We start from the raw sequence: 19,632 nt of genomic DNA, 5'->3' as shown, positions 1-19,632 counted from the left end.
TAAGCAAATTGGACTTTTCAATTAAGTTGTTTGGGTCATGGAACGATCAGATCCTTTGAACAATAGCATAATGTGATTGAGATTATTGGCATTATAGCATTATGGTATTTGCATGATGGAATTACCAAGTGGTTCAAAGGGTGCGGTTCAATTCTCCACATCGGTACAAAGTGTGGCATGATATGCTGGAATATTGCTAAAAGCGGAGTTAAACCATTCTCACTCAATCACTCATCCTGAGAAAACTATGATGCCAAGGTCAGCAGAATTGTGGGAATTTTGAAGAAAAGTACAAAAATCCTTGTGTCTTGCCACATTCCTTCAAAGGTCCTTCAAGTGTCTTTTAAGTGTCCTTCAAGTGTATTTCAAGTGTCCTTCAAGTATCCTTCTTGTGTCCTTCAAGTGTCCTTCAAGTGTCCTTCAAGTGTCCTTCAAGTATCCTTCAAGTGTCCTTCAGGTATCCCTCTTGTGTCCTTCAAGTATCCTTCTTGTGTCCTTTAAGTATCCTTCAAGTATCCTTCAAGTGTATTTCAAGTGTCCTTCAAGTATCCTTCAAGTGTCCTTCAAGTATCCTTCTTGTGTCCTTCAAGTGTCCTTCAAGTATCCTTCAAGTGTCCTTCAAGTATCCTTCAAGTATCCTTCAAGTGTCCTTCAAGTATCCTTCAAGTGTCCTTCAAGTATCCTTCAAGTGTCCTTCAAGTGTCCTTCAAGTATCCTTCAAGTGTCCTTCAAGTATCCTTCAAGTATCCTTCAAGTATCCTTCAAGTGTCCTTCAAGTATCCTTCAAGTGTCCTTCAAGTATCCTTCAAGTATCCTTCAAGTGTCCTTCAAGTGTATTTCAAGTGTCCTTCAAGTATCCTTCAAGTGACCTTCAAGTATCCTTCTTGTTTCCTTCAAGTGTCCTTCAAGTATCCTTCAAGTGTCCTTCAAGTATCCTTCAAGTATCCTTCAAGTGTCCTTCAAGTATCCTTCAAGTGTCCTTCAAGTATCCTTCAAGTGTCCTTCAAGTATCCCTCTTGTGTCCTTCAAGTATCCTTCTTGTGTCCTTCAAGTATCCTTCAAGTAGCCTTCATCATGTTACAGGTGACAACATGGTGATGTTCAGCATGATGTTGCCAGTGTTATGATGTTTGACATTTGAACTACATGCTCTCAGGAAAGCGAAATGTGGAATATGAAGCAAAAATCCTGAGCCATGCGTAAACCAGTTCTTCTTACATCATGCTATTACAGTAAAAACATGAGTAAATGTCACTCTAAAGGTAGCAGTTTAATTTGGCCAAATAATTTCATTTTGACATAGGAGATGAAATATGACATAAGGCCAGAAGCAAGTGGTCAAAGCAAAATGTAATGAAATCAAAGCCTGCCAAAGTTAACAGACTTCATATGTAAATGGCAGGAAATACATGCCACTTATAAAATGTCAATCTTGATTAAAAAACAGAACGATATGGAAGGAAAGTGAAGATCAACTGATATAAGTGAAATTGATGACATGATATTGGCTTCAGATGAATGACTTTAGTCTCAGTTATGGTCCACACATCTTCCCGGGGCAAGGAAGTTAACTGACTATAAAAGTCCAGTTTCCAACATGGAATCACGGAGTCTTATTTTGGCTGTCTGAACATAGACCAATCAAAATTGCGTAATGAAACTGACATAATGTTTGTAAAGAATTCAGTGGATTTCAGGATTTGTAAAGCATGTATACTGACAACTTTACGTCAACAAATATTTTCCAAATCTGTTAATGTTTTTAATCAAGGTTCTCGCGTGATTTGATGCATTTGGCTAAGTAAGACCCGCCGAATATCAATTAGATTATCTTCACTGGGTGACGCCATTTTACTTGAAGCAAATGCAATATTGATATGAGAGGTGAAATCTGATTGGTGAATAGGAGGGACATGGAAGGGAAATAACTCGTAATAGCTACTGGTGGCGCTACAATCATGCCCAGAAATTCCAGCTTAGTTCGGCAAGGGTGGAAACTGTATTTTTAGTCAGTTAACTCTCTTGCCTTGGGAAGCTCATGGTAGTCCACACAATGGTAACAGAAAAGTTATTGTGATGAAGCCTGCTTAACATAAGAGCAAGGATTCCACTCGAACCAAATACACATGTGATCACATATTACATAGGTGAGAACCAGACATCTGCCTCATCAGGGCTGTTGTACTGAAATATCTGGCCCCAAAGTCTGCATTCTGATATCCAACCTTGCTGCAGATCCCTTAGTCTGGCATACAGATCCGAAACAAATATATCCAATACATAAGTCCATAATAGTTGGCGAACCTAGATTATTGCAATTTCTGAAAATGAAGAGAGTCTCAGGGCTCTTTTATATATTTTATTAAGATGATGTGACAACTGTTGTTTTTCCTGTAAAATATGTTTATTTCAGAGACTAGATGTTAGTCTTCAGGTCCCTCTGTACACCTGTATAAAGCGTGTTAATGTTGGTGCATGGAGGTGGGCTGACTGATCCACAGGTGGAGCTGGCGCTGTCAGATGCAGGTATTGTGCAGGTATGACTTTGTCATGAGCGGAACACAGACAGGAACCATTATGTAGAGATTATCATGTACGTGGTAATCACAAAGCTGTCACACCAGTTGACATGCCTAAATTGGGAGAGAAAGCTTATGTAACACGCAAGATATATTGTCATGCAGTAAACAGACACTATACAGGACAGATATGTCATGCAGTCATACACTGGGGAAGATATATTGTCATGCATTAACAGGTACTGTGCAAGATATATTGTCATGCAGTAAACAGTCACTATACAGGACAGATATGTCATGCAGTAAACATACACTGGGGAAGATATATTGTCATGCAATAACAGGTACTGTGCAAGATATATTGTCATGCAGTAAACAGTCACTATACAGGACAGATATGTCATGCAGTAAACATACACTGGGGAAGATATATTGCCATGCATTAACAGGTACTGTGCAAGATATCATGCTGAAAAAAAGAAAATGTATATGATAGATATGTCATATATAGTATTCACAGATTCAGACATACAGGCTTATAACTGCAAAAAGGATAAACACCACCTCTTCTTTACTTTCAAAAAATCTTCCATGTACTTTTAACATATTTACATATGACATTACTCCAATGTTGATAATGTCTGAGGTACAACTGTTATCAGGTGAAGTATTGGTACAAGCAGGCCAGATGTTTCTGCAGGTGATCACAAGGACCGAGTCTCATCACATGATGTAGAGATCAGCAGAGGGAGCGACTAATAGGGTGGTCACATCACTACTGGAACTACCGCGGGAACTTTCATCATTCACCCTTTTCCCTTTCATTTTCAATATGAGAATGTCATTTTGTACACAAAAACAACTGTGTTATGTCAGAAAAATAATACTGGATATCATTTTTAAAACAGTTATAATATATGGAAATATGTAGTAAGGGTTGCTTAAAAAAAATTCTGGTGAATATCCGATTAGTGTTCAAACAGAAGAAACTATTGGCATTATGATGTTTGAACTTACCAGGTATGTGGCTGTCATATGATGCTTGATCTTACTAGATATGTGGCTGTCATCTGATGTTTGATCTTACTAGATATGTGGCTGTCATCTGATGTTTGATCTTACTAGATATGTGGCTGTCATCTGATGTTTGATCTTACTAGATATGTGGCTGTCATCTGATGTTTGATCTTACTAGATATGTGGCTGTCATCTGATGTTTGATCTTACTAGATATGTGGCTGTCATCTGATGTTTGATCTTACTAGATATGTGGCTGTCATCTGATGTTTGATCTTACTAGATATGTGGCTGTCATCTGATGTTTGATCTTACTAGATATGTGGCTGTCATCTGATGCTTGATCTTACTAGATATGTGGCTGTCATCTGATGTTTGATCTTTCTAGATATGTGGCTGTCAACTGATGTTTGACGTTACTAGATATGTGGCTGTCACCTGATGTTTGATCTTACCAGATATGTGGCTGTCATCTGATGTTTGATCTTACCAGATATGTGTCTGTCATCTGATGTTTGACCTTACTAGATGTGTGACTGTCATCTGATGTTTGATTTTACCAGATATGTGTCTGTCATCTGATGTTTGATCTTACTAGATACGCGGCTGTCATCTGATGTTTGATCTTACTAGATATAGGGTGGTCATCTGATGTTTGATCTTACTAGATACGCGGCTAGTAAGTAATCGGATGTTTGATCTTACCAGATATGCTTGTAATCTGCAGAAAATGAACTCATTTAGCTCCTTAAAGAAAACCATTCTCTGAAAGATGGGGGTGCTTTTTCAACAGACCTTAATCCAATTAACTGCCTAAGTGCTCCACAGAATTCATCCCACACTATTCCTGAAGGCATTGAGATTCTTTCTTTCTACTCCATGACAGCTGTTCGCAAGATTTAGGCAACAAAGAATGTCCAATAACTTGTTTGAAATATTCATATAATTCTAAAGAACTGGTTGCAGGCGCATATGCACACGGGAAGCATGGGCAAGTTTCTGAAAGATATAATTGAGTTTTTATTTGTCATCACTATGTCCTGGTTGATGGTAGGTAGTTGACATATTTACGTTACTGGAGTGCCCAAACACTGCTCGTCCTGTCAAGACTGAAGTACAGCCTTACTGCCAGCCACACTTCTTTTACTCGTTTTTCGGATCTGTCGACTGTAACTTTTGTTAAAATGGAAAAAAACAAATTCAGAATTTGCTCTTTCCTTCACCCTTCCGATAAGATGATAGCACATTGCTTCTAAAATGTATTTTCTAAACAAGGGCCCACTGAAGTTGACACATGTTAAACATGGGAATCAAAATAAAGTTTTGTTGTTTTCCTTGAAATTGATAGGAAGGATAGATGCACAACAGTATTCCATGCTTGATTTGTCAGGTTTGCATTGCTAAAGTAACAGTTGTGGTGCAGGCTCTCCCCCCACATGTAACCATTCTGTTTATACCAGCCAACTAGTAGTGGAGCAGAAAACTGAAAAAAAGATTGAAGTACTATTTTTTTCACCTCCCGACAAGTATTTTCCTGTAAAACGTCTATAAAGCAAGTACAACAAGTGTGGCCTGACTATTGAAAAAAGGCTTCCTGAAACAGCTCAGTGACTTAATTTTTTCATCATTGCACTTCACACATCAGCTGTGAACTCTGCATGCGTTGACTGTGTGCCACAGATGCACACATTGCTGGTCAAAAACCCAGATAGTATTATCTATCAACTGCTTTTTTGGTATAAATACTTCATGAGACAAGGTTTACAGATTTTTTGGTCAAAAATCCTAATTTATACAAAAGTAATAATAGCATGTCAGGTTTCATTTGGTTAATGGAAAATGTTTTTAATATGTTGCCACTTGTGAAGTTGTGTTTGTTTTCTCAAAACTTCATTTTGTAGCTTCGGCAGATCCATGAACCAATTTCTTTAGCGTATTACCCAAATTAGTTAGTGAGGGCAGCATCTATACTGTAACCAAGACAGGGAAACATACATGGTTCATAGGTTATTCATTTGTTATTTAATTTGGTGCACATGTGTCTGTGGTTGGTGCACATGTTTCTGTGGTTGGTGCACATGTTTCTGTGGTTGGTGCATATGTTTCTGTGGTTGGTGCACATGTTTACAAGGAGTTGCTGCAAAATAAAATTCATATTTTCAGTTGTTTCAGCTAGTGTGATAATGATTTTTGGTTTGGTTTACCTTATTGGTTTGGAAAGAGTCTGGTCATTAGGATTGAGAAAATAAGGAGAATGTTCAGGGTGTTCTTCTGTTATCAGTAGGTTGGGACAAATATGAATAAATATATTGTCATCAAAAGTGCACCCTTATCAATCATACAAGCATACATTGTGTATTAATAAACATTCTTATAAGCTAAGCACAGAGTCCCCTCCGTTTCATGCCTGGCATTGGTCATTGTGGAAAAAGGTGTTTTGTTGGTATATTTGTACTTCATATTGTTTTTTTAATTTTGGGAGAGGGTCAAGACGTAAGACTTCACAATCATCAGTATTGAAACCGCAGTGCTTTTCCAATTATTCATTTATTTAGGATCAGCAGTTTCAGAACCAAGGTGAAGGAAAGTTGTGCCTTACGTGCCCATCTGTCTGCCTGGGTTGTCACACTGTATGTGATCAAGTACCTTGTGTACATGTAGACCTATGTTATTCAAATCAGATCGTTTACTCGGGACTGCCTCCGTGGTCTTATGGTAGAGCGTCTGTCCAGAGTATGGAAAGTCCGGGATTAGATCCCCGGCCGCGTCTTACCAACAGACTTTGTAAAAAGATGGTACTTATTGTTACCCTGTCTGGTGCTCGGCATAAATGGACTAAAATAAGGACTGGTCGGCTCGGAGTCAGTATACTGTGTCTGAGTGGGGTATTCATGTTAAACTGTGGCATGGTATCTCAGTGGGCTAGCACTATAAATCGGCATCAGTCCAGACTAGTACAAGCAGCCACTTACACACACAAACACGCACGCACGAAAACACGCACGCACGCAGTGCAATAATCTTGGACACGACCTAAAACCCCATTTCACCTCCACTCTTTTACTCTGATATGATACGTCTACATGACGATCTAAGGTCACAGAAGGTCATAGAAAGTTGTGTCAGATGACGTTTCCAATCAACCAATCATCGCCTAGGCTCCTAAATGTTCAAGACCAATTTTTGCAACGCTGATTCCAGTGACAAGCATGGGGTATCAGCGATCTAATCTGGCCCCAATCCAATATCCAAATCTTACAATTGTGCAATGTAAACTGCAAATTCAAGGGACCAGTCATTTACTATAGGGGAGGGTAACCAAAACTTTTGACAGTCTCTTGGGTAGGGTCACAAAATAATACACATATACTGAGTCAAATTAAAAAATTCACATATTTAAAAGTAATCCCATATATGATATACAACGGACAAATGTATAAGAGAAGGTAATTTTTAATCATTAATGTCCAAAGAAGGATTTTAATTAACGATGGTAACCATAATTTGTTCCAAGCACCTACGATATTCGGTAATAACATCAACAGTTTAAATCATAAGTCCAAAGCACGAGAATCTGATGGCACACAAGTTCAGTAGCGTGTATGGCCACCATATGCGTTGACAACTGCCACACAACGCCTCCGCATGGACCTTGTGATGCTTGTGAACACATGATTGGGAAGACGACGCAAAAATGGTGCCAAGATCTTGCAAATTCTGTGGTTGGTTCAGGAGAGTGCGCAGCCTTCTGCCAAGAGCAATCTAGACGTGTTCTATGGGATTGAGGTCGGGAGACCTTGACGGCCAGTCAATGACGTTGACTCCCGCATTCTGAAGGAAATTCCTTGTCACAATTGCTGTGAGGGGTCTGGCATTGTCGTGTTGGAAGATCAAACCGGGCCCATGTGCTGGCATAAAAGGCAGAAGTTCTGGTGCCAGTACCTGGTCGGGGTAAGCAGCAGCGTTGAGGTTGCTACGGATGACAAGAAGCCTGGAACGTGCTTTGCCACAGAAAGCACCCCACATCATGACACTTCCGCCTCGAAATCTGTCAACTTCCTGTACACAGCATTGGGCGTAACATTCATGACGGCGCCTCCACACCCTCGCCCTACCATCAGCAAATCGAAGATTAAATCGGGATTCATCACTGAAGACGACTTGATTCCAATTCCTCCATCGTCCATCGTAAGTGTCGCTGTGCCCACTATAGACATTGACGTCTGTGTAATTGTGTCAGAATCGGCCCGCAGTTCTCACACGGTTTCGAACAGTTTGCGCACTCAGTCTACCCCTAATCAGTTCATTTCTGGTTGATGTAGCCGTTAAAAATCGGTTACGGAGGTGACGTAAAACAATCTGACGATCCTCTGCATGTAACGTCACACGTGGTCGACCTGGCCGAGGGCGATCAGCTGCGGTACCCGTTTGCTGTTTGCTGTAGACGCGTCTGTAAATAATAAACAGTCCGTCGACTACAACCCATCGTCCTTGCGACTTCAGCTACGGACGTTCCCGTCTGCAACATGCCGATGACACGTTCACGTTGCACATTTGAAAGGCGTGGCATGACAAATGGCCGTAAAGACTTTTGTTTTCTTGTGTGTGTGTGTTTTTTTTTTAATGACTGCTAACAAGTATGGCTGAAAACACGTACGGTATTATGGCCACGTGACCAGTTGCACGTGAAAAATCACTTTTTCCACTATAGTGCTGTGCACATGATTTTGATCGATTCACCTGCACAAAAACGGGTGTTATCTGAAGACAATACGTGGCCATTACTGTTTAAATACACCATAAGGGCCCACAATGATAACTGGTCAAAATGTTAAAACTTTAGGATTGGGAAGTGGCATCTGCCCCCGCCCTCGCCCAGCCGCCCAGCCGCCACCAGACCACCCCACCTCAAATAAAAGACCAGTCCCTACGGCCAATACGGTGCAAAATATTTATGTGCGAATACCTTGACTTCAGTGACATGTGTTTTTCAAGGTTTTTTTTGTCTGCATTAGAAAACATTACCTTCCACTCCATACAAATCCCTTTTAAACATAAAACTGACCTTGACAGCTACATCGTCATGTATGTAAACGTTTGAAGCATTTAAGTTGCCATGAACGGTTGAATTTGTCGTCATACTTGAAGCGACAAAAAAACTTCAGTCAAATTATAAGCCAATGTAGCATTCACACACAACAGGGCCATACATTTCATAACAACTTCTTCTCATCTGAATCGATTTTATATTCATTTCGGTCCATAACTTTTGTCATTTTCCCCGAGCAGTACACTTATGGCCAGAGGCTGGTGGCATTTGGCAGATAGTAAATTTGACATTTATGTTGGTCAGAGCCACATGTTCTAACACTGAGAGTAGGCTTACGAAATGAATTGCACATGTACAAGAGGACTGGAACTTGTTTCAAGACACAGACAAGTGTATGTCATGTTATTTACATGATATATACCCCATCACGAAATGTCAGGTTAAGTGTGTATTTCAACACCCACAGCACAGCCTATGGTTACTACAAACATCTTCACTCACACATGTATATTCATAGATATTGACAATGATGTGTTGCAGTTTAAGGACAAGTAAGTGAGGAATCAAACAATTTAATGTCTGGTAGTTCAGTCTGCAAGAAATTTTAATATTTTAACTGATTAAACCTACAAAGAAACTTCAGTCAAGTCAACTTATCATTAAAGGTCCTATTCTGTCTGTCATCTTAGCGAATGCCATAAGCCTGTGATACAGTATGAGAGTTGCAGTTTTCTTAGTGGTAAAGGCCCCTCTACACAGGGCTGCGACCTTTGTGCCACCTTTGAGCGATCAAAAACTGGCTAGGACCCTCAATGGTCGCCTAAACCAAGAAAATCGTGTTTCTATGTAACTGCTCCAGCAGTCGTTCAGCGTCTGCAACCACAATGAAACACTGAAGGTACATGCCCTCTTTTTATAGGCAGGCTGAGGAGGCACTACAGGTAGCTCAAATGAGGCAGAAGCTTTGTCATGGTGTCTCAAGGGTTGTCGTGGTCGCCGAATGGAGGCACGGCGGTCGCCACAGTCATTATTCAATGCACAAGGGAGGTGGAAGCATCGCCGAGATTGACGGGAAAATATTTCAGCAGAACGCATCTATAACCTGGCGATTACTGGGCGACCACTGTGCCTTCATTCTGCAACAACGGCAATGCTTTTACCTCCCTTCTGCCTCCTTTGGGCTACCTTTCAGCAACCAGCCTCCTCGACGACCATGGCGTTCATGGCGATGTCTGACCCTCCTGTGTACCACCTTGGAACAACCTACGCAACCATTCTGCCTCCTTTGAGCCTCCAACGACGACCTGCCAAATGTTATAGCGGCGCACGGGAGGCACAAAGGTCGCAATCCCGCGTAAAGGCCCTATGAGGTGATGATGATGAAGAATGTCATCTTCTTGTGAAATAATGAACAATGTATTCTTATCTAATGAGCTTCCATATTGCTTCACTGGCCAGAAAGCATAAATGGCCCACCACGAGTCTCTGTGCAGAGTTGCATTCCTTAATCGGCCAGAAACCATAGATCGTGGGTTTCTAGGTTTGTCGGAACCACACCTGTGCTTTTCGGTTTCACCAAAGTGGTAAACGTCTCATATCTGCATTACTTCAGGTCGTCCTCCCCCATTAAGCAGTCACGCCACGTTATATCTGAAACACTCTTCTGAAAAATGTTAAACCGAACTCACCCACTGATTCACTCACCTAAATGACCATAGCAATCAGTATATGTGAATATTGGAATGAAAAGAAATATAAAGACATAATATTTTCTTCCTCCATATGCAAACTTACAACGTACATAGAAAGGAATGTGTAGAAAATGTAAAGCTGCAGAAAAGTAGGTTACAATAATTCAACCAACACTCCACATATGGCACTATATCGTATAATTTGTTTAAATTTATTTCTATGACACCTGCCAATCAATGTTTTCTCACTGAAATGCATGAACAAGGAAATAAAAGAAAATCTATTTTGAACAATGTTAATCCTATAATCAACTTGCTGAAATGAAAACATTGTGCACATAGTTTGTGAATATTTGCTGCTGGCGGCAACTGTAAGGCATGTTTTTAAGGAACCAAATATCCTCAAAATCGTCAAAAATTTTGAAAAGCGAGATCAAGTTTAACAGAAATGTGCACATCATATTAGTCTGTCATACTTCCTGATGATTTAAAAACATTGTTCCACATGTTTGCAACAAAGCAGCTTGGTATTGTTCCTCCGAGTCTGTGGCCATGATGCAACACATGGCTGAACATACTTCACTCTTCCAGTCCATGTGTGCCAATATCTCTGATCCAGGATTGTTTACACCATGAGGATATCCGGCAGGGGGATATTGAGATTCAGCAGTTATCCGTTAACACAAACAAGCTTCAAAAGGCATTCCAGTGGTTTTATGATGAGTTATCCTTTATCCGGTGGAATGTCTGCCATTGCATCACTTTCGTGTTATAATAGTGTCCTGGGTCCCGAGTGAGTGAGTGAGTGAGTGAGTGAGTGAGTGAGTGAGTGAGTGAGTGAGTGAGTGAGTGAGTGAGTGAGTGAGTGAGTGAGTGAGTGAGTGAGTGAGTGAGTGAGTGAGTGAGTGGCTGGGTGGCTGGGTGAGTGAGTGATATATACCAATTCTACTCTCCTTTACATGGTAATTAAGACTTTAAATCCAAATTTTGAACAAAATCATTTCCCCCAATTGGCCTGCCAAGAGAACATTGTTTGCAATGCCAGAGGAATCCCTGGTATCATTACTTGTCCTTTGTGTTCCTAAACAGTCTTCTTTCCAAGCCATTTTGTCAACAAATTCACTAGTTCAGTCTCCTCGTAGTCTTTACCAGAAATTTTATTTTTTTCAGTGCGTAAGTGAGTTGCGACAGTGTGCAAGTATCGTCACACTTATGGTGATTTGACCACATTCACAGGACGAAAAGGGACCTGATCACCCGAAGTCAATTAAAGCATCTGGAAACGGGTGTTTGCGTTTCCTGAAACATCAGACACAACCCGGTATTGAGGAAGAAGACCCACATCATGCATAATCTTCCAGCAGAGGTTGAAACAAAGCTCAACTCTTTTCACCAGTTTGTGCTGCCTGAATGAAAGAAGCAAGACTGGGAACATGAAACCCTCTCAACTTTTCACATACCAGGGACTAGGACAGTCGACACCAAGGGGACTTCCACAGTGTCGACACCAAGGGGACTTCCACAACGTGGGTTGGCACATGTGGAGTGGAGAAACGACACTTCACTGTGGTGCAAACATGTATGGAAGATGGAACTAAACTGACACCTATATAATTATCTTCAAATGGAAGACCATGTGACAGGAGACGTTCGTCAGTGAAGTAAAGAAAGAGTGGACAAGTGGATTGCCATGTGATGGATGAAGAGACCTGGAGGTGCAAGGGGTTGTAAGTCCATGCTTGCGTTTGACATGTTACAGGCACATTTGTGCGAAGCTGTGAAGAAGTTGGCAGACAGCAAGATACAGCAGGCAGTGATCCTGGTGGCTGCACATCCCTACTGCAGCCATTAGACGTCTGTCTAAAAGAACCGTTCAAGGCCACCGGAGTGAATGGAACAATACACCAAAGACAAAAACCAAAGAAAGTCCCCCCTACCGTATGTTGCCAGATGGGTGAAGGCAGCATGGGAAGGCATACTAGAGGACGGGGTACAGCGTAGCTTGAAGTGCGGCATTGCGTCTAAAGGTGAAGGTTCCGAGGATGCATGTGCTGTCGCTGACATTCCAGATGCTACGAAGATGAACTCGACAACTTTGTTGATGACAGCACGGATAAGGCAGCATGGGGAATTCTGTTTGCCAAAGTGATTGATTGAGTGAGTTGGGTTTAACGTCGCTTTTAACATTATTCCAGTTATGTCACGGCGGAAAGATCCAAGTGACGCAGGTCTCAGACGTTTACCACTTCGGTGAAACCCACGAGCACGGGTATGATGCTGACAAACCTAGAAACATAATCGGGGTGAACCGGGATTCGAACCCTCAATCATAGGTTTCTTGCGTGCCCAAGGGACGAAACTCTGCACAGCGAATAGACGACTGGGCCACCCGTGCCCCCTGTTTGCCAAAGACTCCAACTTGGAGTTTAATGGATTCACAGAGGCTGATATATGATTTGGGTCTGACAATGTAAAGCTGTGTGATATTTATCAACTAATTTGATAAGTCTGTGAATGCATGAATAAATGGCTGGTAACTTAAATATGTTCTTATGTAATTATTCTGAAATGAACTTTATTTTACAGGCACCAGTTTGGTGTCTTACCGTGTCAGTACACAGTGTGCTAGCATTATACAAGAAAAGGCATCATGGAAAAGACATCGAAAGACAAAACAACTTTCATAAGCATCGATTTTGAAGGTTTTTACAGGGAGGTCGCCATATATATAGGGTCGTGCTATAGACGGTGATATATAGTAATTAATTTGTCTTGATGAACTTTCTGGTGTCAAGGTTTTGTTCCACCCAGAACTGTTATGAAAATAACACCCTGTCATGAAAATGTCTATAAAGATTTGTTGGAAACATTGCTAAGACATCTGAAGTTACATACTTGTAGAAAATTATTAAAAAACTAGAATATTAAAAAAGGAATGGGGTTAGAGATGCTGAGGCTTAGAAGTAAACCTGTTCTCAACTTTTCACAAAGTCTAAATAGTTTTTGATTTAATTTAATTAATATTACATAATGAGAAGACAAACGAAATCTGAACACATTTTAAGACTATCTGCATGATCAGAGTTTAAATCTGGCATGCATATTAAAAGGCGGTAAGAAGCCCCTTTGAAGCCTCTTCAAGTCATTATGACCATGCTGTCTGCAAGAAATGTCCTAGGACAGAAAATGATCAATTTGTAAATGCCCATATATTTTCTGCGATGTTGTTTCCAAACACATTTATACCTCATTTAGACATCAAAGACTACCAGATAAGCTATCCTCAATCTGGGCCACGTTTATACCTTAAATGATTAACATTTCCTTTATTTAAATCACACTCCATTCTATGATGCTTGAGTTCTCATCATAATGCAAATGTACTGTTATTGGAATCTGGCTCCAACTCAGTCAAACCATTACAGAAGGAAAAACATGGCTTTCCTAGCCTAACAAAGACATTTTTGACTTTATCTGCTATTTATGGTTTGAGCTGATATCCAATGGATGTATTGCATGCACATCACTAGCAGGTAAATAGCGTGTAAATAACATGTTCTTCACCCACAGTGGGCAAATGGCCTGCTTGTGGAGATTAGAGCTAGTGTAAGGAGAGAAGGTATTAACTTTTGGTCAAAGTGTCATAAACAATTATGACAGGTCCCATGTAAAAGAACTTTATGGTAACTAATAATTTGATTCATAATTTTGCAGATATGAAAATTGCATGCTGTGTTTCATAAATACTTCATATTTCTTTATCTCAAGAAATTAAATTCGTACCTGCTTCTGTGACTGGGAGCATTAAATCATTATAGTGACTAGATGTGTCAAATGTGGTAATGTTTTATCAAACATTTGCTCAAATAGAATTCAAGTGACATGTTTATTGGAATTGTATGAAGAATAAGAAATCAGCTTTTTTCTAGACTGACAGACAAGTGTTTAATCTGATCGTACTTCTTATGTATCATAATTTAGAAAGTCAAAACTTAAATATCCTCTCTTTGAAGTTTTAGAGTACATTGTGTTCTCTTTACTGAAGGTAGACCCATTGGTTTTCTGAAAGTTTTGTTTCAGAATATAAAATTCAAACAAATTCAAAGTTTCAAATTATGATTTGCCTAGCAATGTATGTGGTCTTGTGATGTCTTGGTGACCAGTCTGGTTGTCAATAGTGCCCTATAGAGACATCCATCAGTTGTAAAGGCAAAGGAGTGAGAGTGAATATTTATAGTCACATCGGCAATATTTCAGCCTTATCGTGACTAAATCAAATTATACAATAATAATACATACATTTTGATTATAAAATCTGTCGACGAAGGACAGTAAAGCAACTACATTGTCACTGATCTATATTTGAAAACTAGAATGGAACCATAAAAAGATATCACGTTAAATAAAAACAGAGTATAAAAGCGGGATCGCCAGCAACCAAAGTGAGGCCACCATACTAGGGACCGTGGGGACTTACGGCGCTTCTGCTACCTGCTTGGTTCTCCAGCAGGATTTACACCATCCCTCTAGCTGCTGGCGATTATCATCAAGTTTAGCCAAAATTAAAATAACTTATTATAGTAAAGGGAAAAAAGTGTGTAGCAGTTTCACTCAGTACACACAGAACACCAAGACACATTGTGTATAGCATGTGACAGTTTCACTCAGTACACACGGAACACCAAGACACATTGTGTATAGCATGTGACAGTTTCACTCAGTACCCACGGAACACCAAGACACATTGTGTATAGCATGTGACAGTTTCACTCAGTACACACGGAACACCAAGACACATTGTGTATAGCATGTGACAGTTTCACTCAGTACACACGGAACACCAAGACACATTGTGTATAGCATGTGACAGTTTCACTCAGTACACACGGAACACCAAGACACATTGTGTATAGCATTTGACAGTTTCACTCAGTACACACGGAACACCAAGACACATTGTGTATAGCATGTGACAGTTTCACTCAGTACCCACGGAACACCAAGACACATTGTGTATAGCATGTGACAGTTTCACTCAGTACACACGGAACACCAAGACACAATGTGTTTGGCATGTGACAGTTTCACTCAGTACACACGGAACACCAAGACACATTGTGTATAGCATGTGACAGTTTCACTCAGTACCCACGGAACACCAAGACACATTGTGTATAGCATGTGACAGTTTCACTCAGTACACACGGAACACCAAGACACATTGTGTATAGCATGTGACAGTTTCACTCAGTACACACGGAACACCAAGACACATTGTGTATAGCATGGATACTTGTATCAACGAGTGGAGCTCTTTATAACATAGATGTAGCCTTGTATCAACGAGCGGAACTCTGTATAACATAGATGGAACCTTGTACAGACTGGTGGAGCTATGTATAACATAGATTGAGCCTTGTATCAACGAATGGAGCTCTGTATAACACAGATTGAGCCTCGTATCAACGAGTGGAGCTCTTTATAACCGAGATGGAGCCTTGTATCAACGAGTGGAGCTCTATATAACATAGATGGAGCCTTGTATCAACAAATGGAGCTCTGTATTACATAGATGGAGCCTTGTATAAAGTGGGTGAGACTTGTATAAACGTAAGTACCTCAAGTCCTGTACACATTTATACTTTACAAACTGAGCAGCGACAGGTGATGCGAGATGATCCAGAAGTTCCCACAGTGATGAAGACTTTTACTGACAGTTATAACAGACCCAGAACAGAAAATGGCGTCATATCCTCCAAATAATGAAGCTCTGTACAAACTGATTCAGGTCTGCATGAACCAGTGTTCCCCCCACACATGTACGGAGCTTGGTGTTTATTCCAAGAAAAGTCGATGAACGCCATAACATTTAAAACACAAAGGAAAGTATATGATCCAACCGAGACTCTGCTTATCAAAGCGCCAAATAAACATGCATGTAAGCAGGAAGAGTTTTAATGAAGCATAACAAAAGCTTAGCCTGGTACACAAGTTTGATCTTTTTCTGAAGGCATAAAATGGAAGTTGGTCATTTATGGAGCTAAGGCTAACCATACATCTGCTTGTCTGACATTTATCATTCTCAAGAGTATACCCTAGTCCCCAGGAAACAGGCTTCATTACTCGATTACGACCATGTCCCCTATCGATTGCATGTCAACGGATGGAGGCCTCGTTTCAGTTCGAGTTTTATGCATTGCCTCCAAGCTAGAATTTTCTTCCTATCAAAGTTCCACTTGTTGCGTCTTTTATAGAAAGGCATACATTTGCCATCCACAGTTTCTATTCATGTATTGTTCAATGGAGATGAGCCTCGAGGAAGCCGTACATGTTGCGTTTAAGTGGATATTTTTGTCGCGGCTAAATCAGATCTTCTTGTGGAGCTTCATAAGAACATCGTGAAAATATCTTTACCTGAATGTTGTGTAAAGGTTATATGCAAAAAGTATATGGTTTCAAACAACAGAAAATGATTAGTTTTGAGTTTTTCAGAATAAGTATACAATTTTGCTTGAAGAAGAGGACCTAATGAGATTACTTTCTGGTGCAGTATGAAAGCTGATATTGTAATCTTCCTAATGTTTCACAGAGAGGCTGAGTTTGTTTGTTTGTTTGTTTGTTTGTTGTGAGCACAAGAGTCATATTAAGCTATATTTTCGAGGCTTGTCAATACTTGAGTCTGGACCTGCCTAACCAGTGATTGATATTATGACCAACGTCTCTCACTGTTTGGACAAATCAACCAAGTTACTGATTCATTTGTGTCCTGTTGTGAAAAGCACATGTTACCGCGGACCATCTGTGTGCCGTTAATGTGCATGGCATATGTCAGTTTATGCAAGTTGGTTGGTTGTTTTACGCCGCACTCAGCAATATTTCAGCTATATGACTGCGGTCTGTAAATAATCGAGTCTGTACAAGACAATCCATCGATTGATATCATGAGCATCGATCCACGCAATTGGGATCGATGACATGCTTCAACCAAGTCAGCGAGCCTGACCACCCGATCCCGTTAGTCATCTCTTACGACAAGCATTGTGGCTTTTTACGACAAGCATGGTCTGCTGAAGACCTATTCTACCCCGAGTCTTCACGGGTCAGTTTATGTAAGAAGTAAACAGCCTATCGCATATAGTTTGCTACAGACAAATTGCAAGAACAAGTACTTAAAACTGTGAGTATGGTTTTATGCAGCTTTCAGCAATATTCCTGTAATATCACGGCGGGTAGGCAGTAACGGGCTTCACATATTGTGGGAAATCGAAACCGTGTCTTTGGCGTGACGAGCGAACACTCGAACCACTCGGCTACCCTTCCGTATATGACATTTTCGTCAAGCTGGCACACCAGGATATAACTAGAATACTGTTTAAAGACTCGTTAAACCAAACTCCCTTACATTCCCGCTTGTTTAGCCACATTGTGTACAGATAACAGTTTCAGGAAATACAAAATGACTGTGATCTCCCTTTGAAATCAAAGCATAACATATACCACTCAAAGGGAGCTACGGAACAACCGATTTAACCATAGTTAATCTGACATATAACAACACACAGCCTTCCAATTGTGGGTGTTGTTTAACTTGTTTTCAGTAGTATATGTGGCATAGGCATTAGGCATAAGACAGTAGATCAGCCACTGACTTGCGTGAGGATGATGCAGCTTCTCAGTAGGAACTTCAGCATGGATCAGGAAGAGATTCCACTCACTGATAGAGACTGAGCAGAATGACTGATGATCCTGCATATTCAAGTGACGAAACCCAGCATTATCTCGGGCTTTGTGACCTATGTTTTGCAACGTGGGTTGAATAAGAGATGATCTTGTGTGTGCAATGTCATCAACTTTTGTGGATGTTTCGCTCATTTTCGATCAATATGTAAAACTGCTTTGGTAGGATTGGGCATGCAGTTTCAGGATTAAGCATGAGTTTAGATCAAAATTAACCAACTGCAAACCAGTGGTTACCTCCCCTTGACACAAGACAAGTTCTCTTTCGTATATGTTAGTGGCACATGAAATTAATTTGGTAAAATGTTGAACTTAAAAAGTTATCAATTGTATTCAATAACAAATTAGGCATGCATATTTCACCATTCCAAATCTGCATTCTGATTGGTCAAAACAGGGGATTATAAAGATGGACATTACATCTAATCGTGACCTATAAGCTGTTGAACATCCTCATCATCAAAATGAAAATAGCCTGTTGGAAAGCGATGCTTTTTTCAAACTGCCCAGTATATAGTTTCAAATATCAAATGTCAAACAAACATTACAATTTACCTACGTTTTAGTTTCTTGATTTGGATAAAGATGTTTTTGTTGAAATCCTTGGTGGAAGGTGGAGAACTAAATATAAATGAAAAAAAGACATGATATCATATGTATTTGTTTCTTTCTTCAAATAGGTATCTGAGTGTGTTGCCAAGTGTTAATTAACTTTGTCTTGTTCAACTTGTAATCTGTTGCCTGGCACCTCCACCAACCATACACACTTGTGTGTTTTTGTGGAAGCTGTAAGTTTGCATTCGTTAAAATAAAAAAAACACACAGTGCTTTCAGATTACATTTTTCGCCATTTTTATTTTGTTTTATGGTCAGCGAATTTCGTAGATCAATTTGAAGAGCTATCATCGTCAGATCTTGACATCTGGCACTAATCTCATTTTTGGCACTTCACAAAGTCCATGGACCGCCTCAGTGGTCTCGTGGTAGAGCGTCCGCCTGGAGAGCGGAAGGACGGGGTTTGATCCAACAGATGTTAAAAGATGGTAATTTTTGTTACACTGCCTGGTGCTCGGCATTTAGGGGCTAAAACAAGGACTGGTCGGAGTCAGTATACTGTGTCTGTGTTGGGTATCCATACGCACGCACGCATGCACGCACGCACGCACGCACGCACGCACGCACGCACACACACACACACACCACACATATCCCATTTCACCCCAGTTCAAAAAGTCTCTACAAGCCTGCATAATGTATAAATAATATGTTTGAATCATTGGTCCCTAGTACACCCAATTTAGACAACTGATGACAAACAATTTAGAAGACTTTTCCCTTTGTGTTCTGTCTAGAAGTCATTTTCATTCGAACAAGTTTAATTAGTGTTATTGACGTGTCATCAAATGCCACCACAGTACTGTGAATAAAGGAAAATGTCATCTTAGCTAGGATGTTAGATTATGTCTGCAAAAACATTCTGCCTATTAAATACTACATACCAGACAAACAAAATTTTAAAATCATATAATGTAAGACCATTCGCCATATTTTAAAACTATAACTTGTACAACATTGTACACATCTATTAACATATAAAGCATTGCGCCCGTGTTCGAAA

General features: G+C 40.2%; 1 protein-coding gene across 2 annotated transcripts in view; it reads left to right on the top strand.

The window, feature by feature from the left end:
* Positions 1 to 19,632, top strand: part of LOC139464606 (zinc finger CCCH domain-containing protein 10-like) — a 188,988-nt gene that overhangs the window by 133,752 nt on the left and 35,604 nt on the right. Inside the window, exon 4 of one of the 2 annotated variants that reach the window (XR_011653121.1) lies at positions 11,448 to 11,987. The exons of the other annotated variant lie outside the window; for it this stretch is intronic. The gene's annotated coding sequence lies outside the window, so the exon portion shown is untranslated. Of the gene's footprint in view, positions 1 to 11,447; positions 11,988 to 19,632 lie in introns of those variants that run through there. 2 annotated transcript variants of the gene reach the window in all.

Source organism: Haliotis cracherodii, unplaced genomic scaffold (assembly GCF_022045235.1).
Source record: "Haliotis cracherodii isolate W230 unplaced genomic scaffold, xgHalCrac1.p SCAF_17, whole genome shotgun sequence".
In the NCBI taxonomy this organism is placed as follows: Eukaryota; Metazoa; Mollusca; class Gastropoda; order Lepetellida; family Haliotidae; genus Haliotis; species Haliotis cracherodii.
This window is presented reverse-complemented; position numbering and strand designations above follow the sequence as displayed.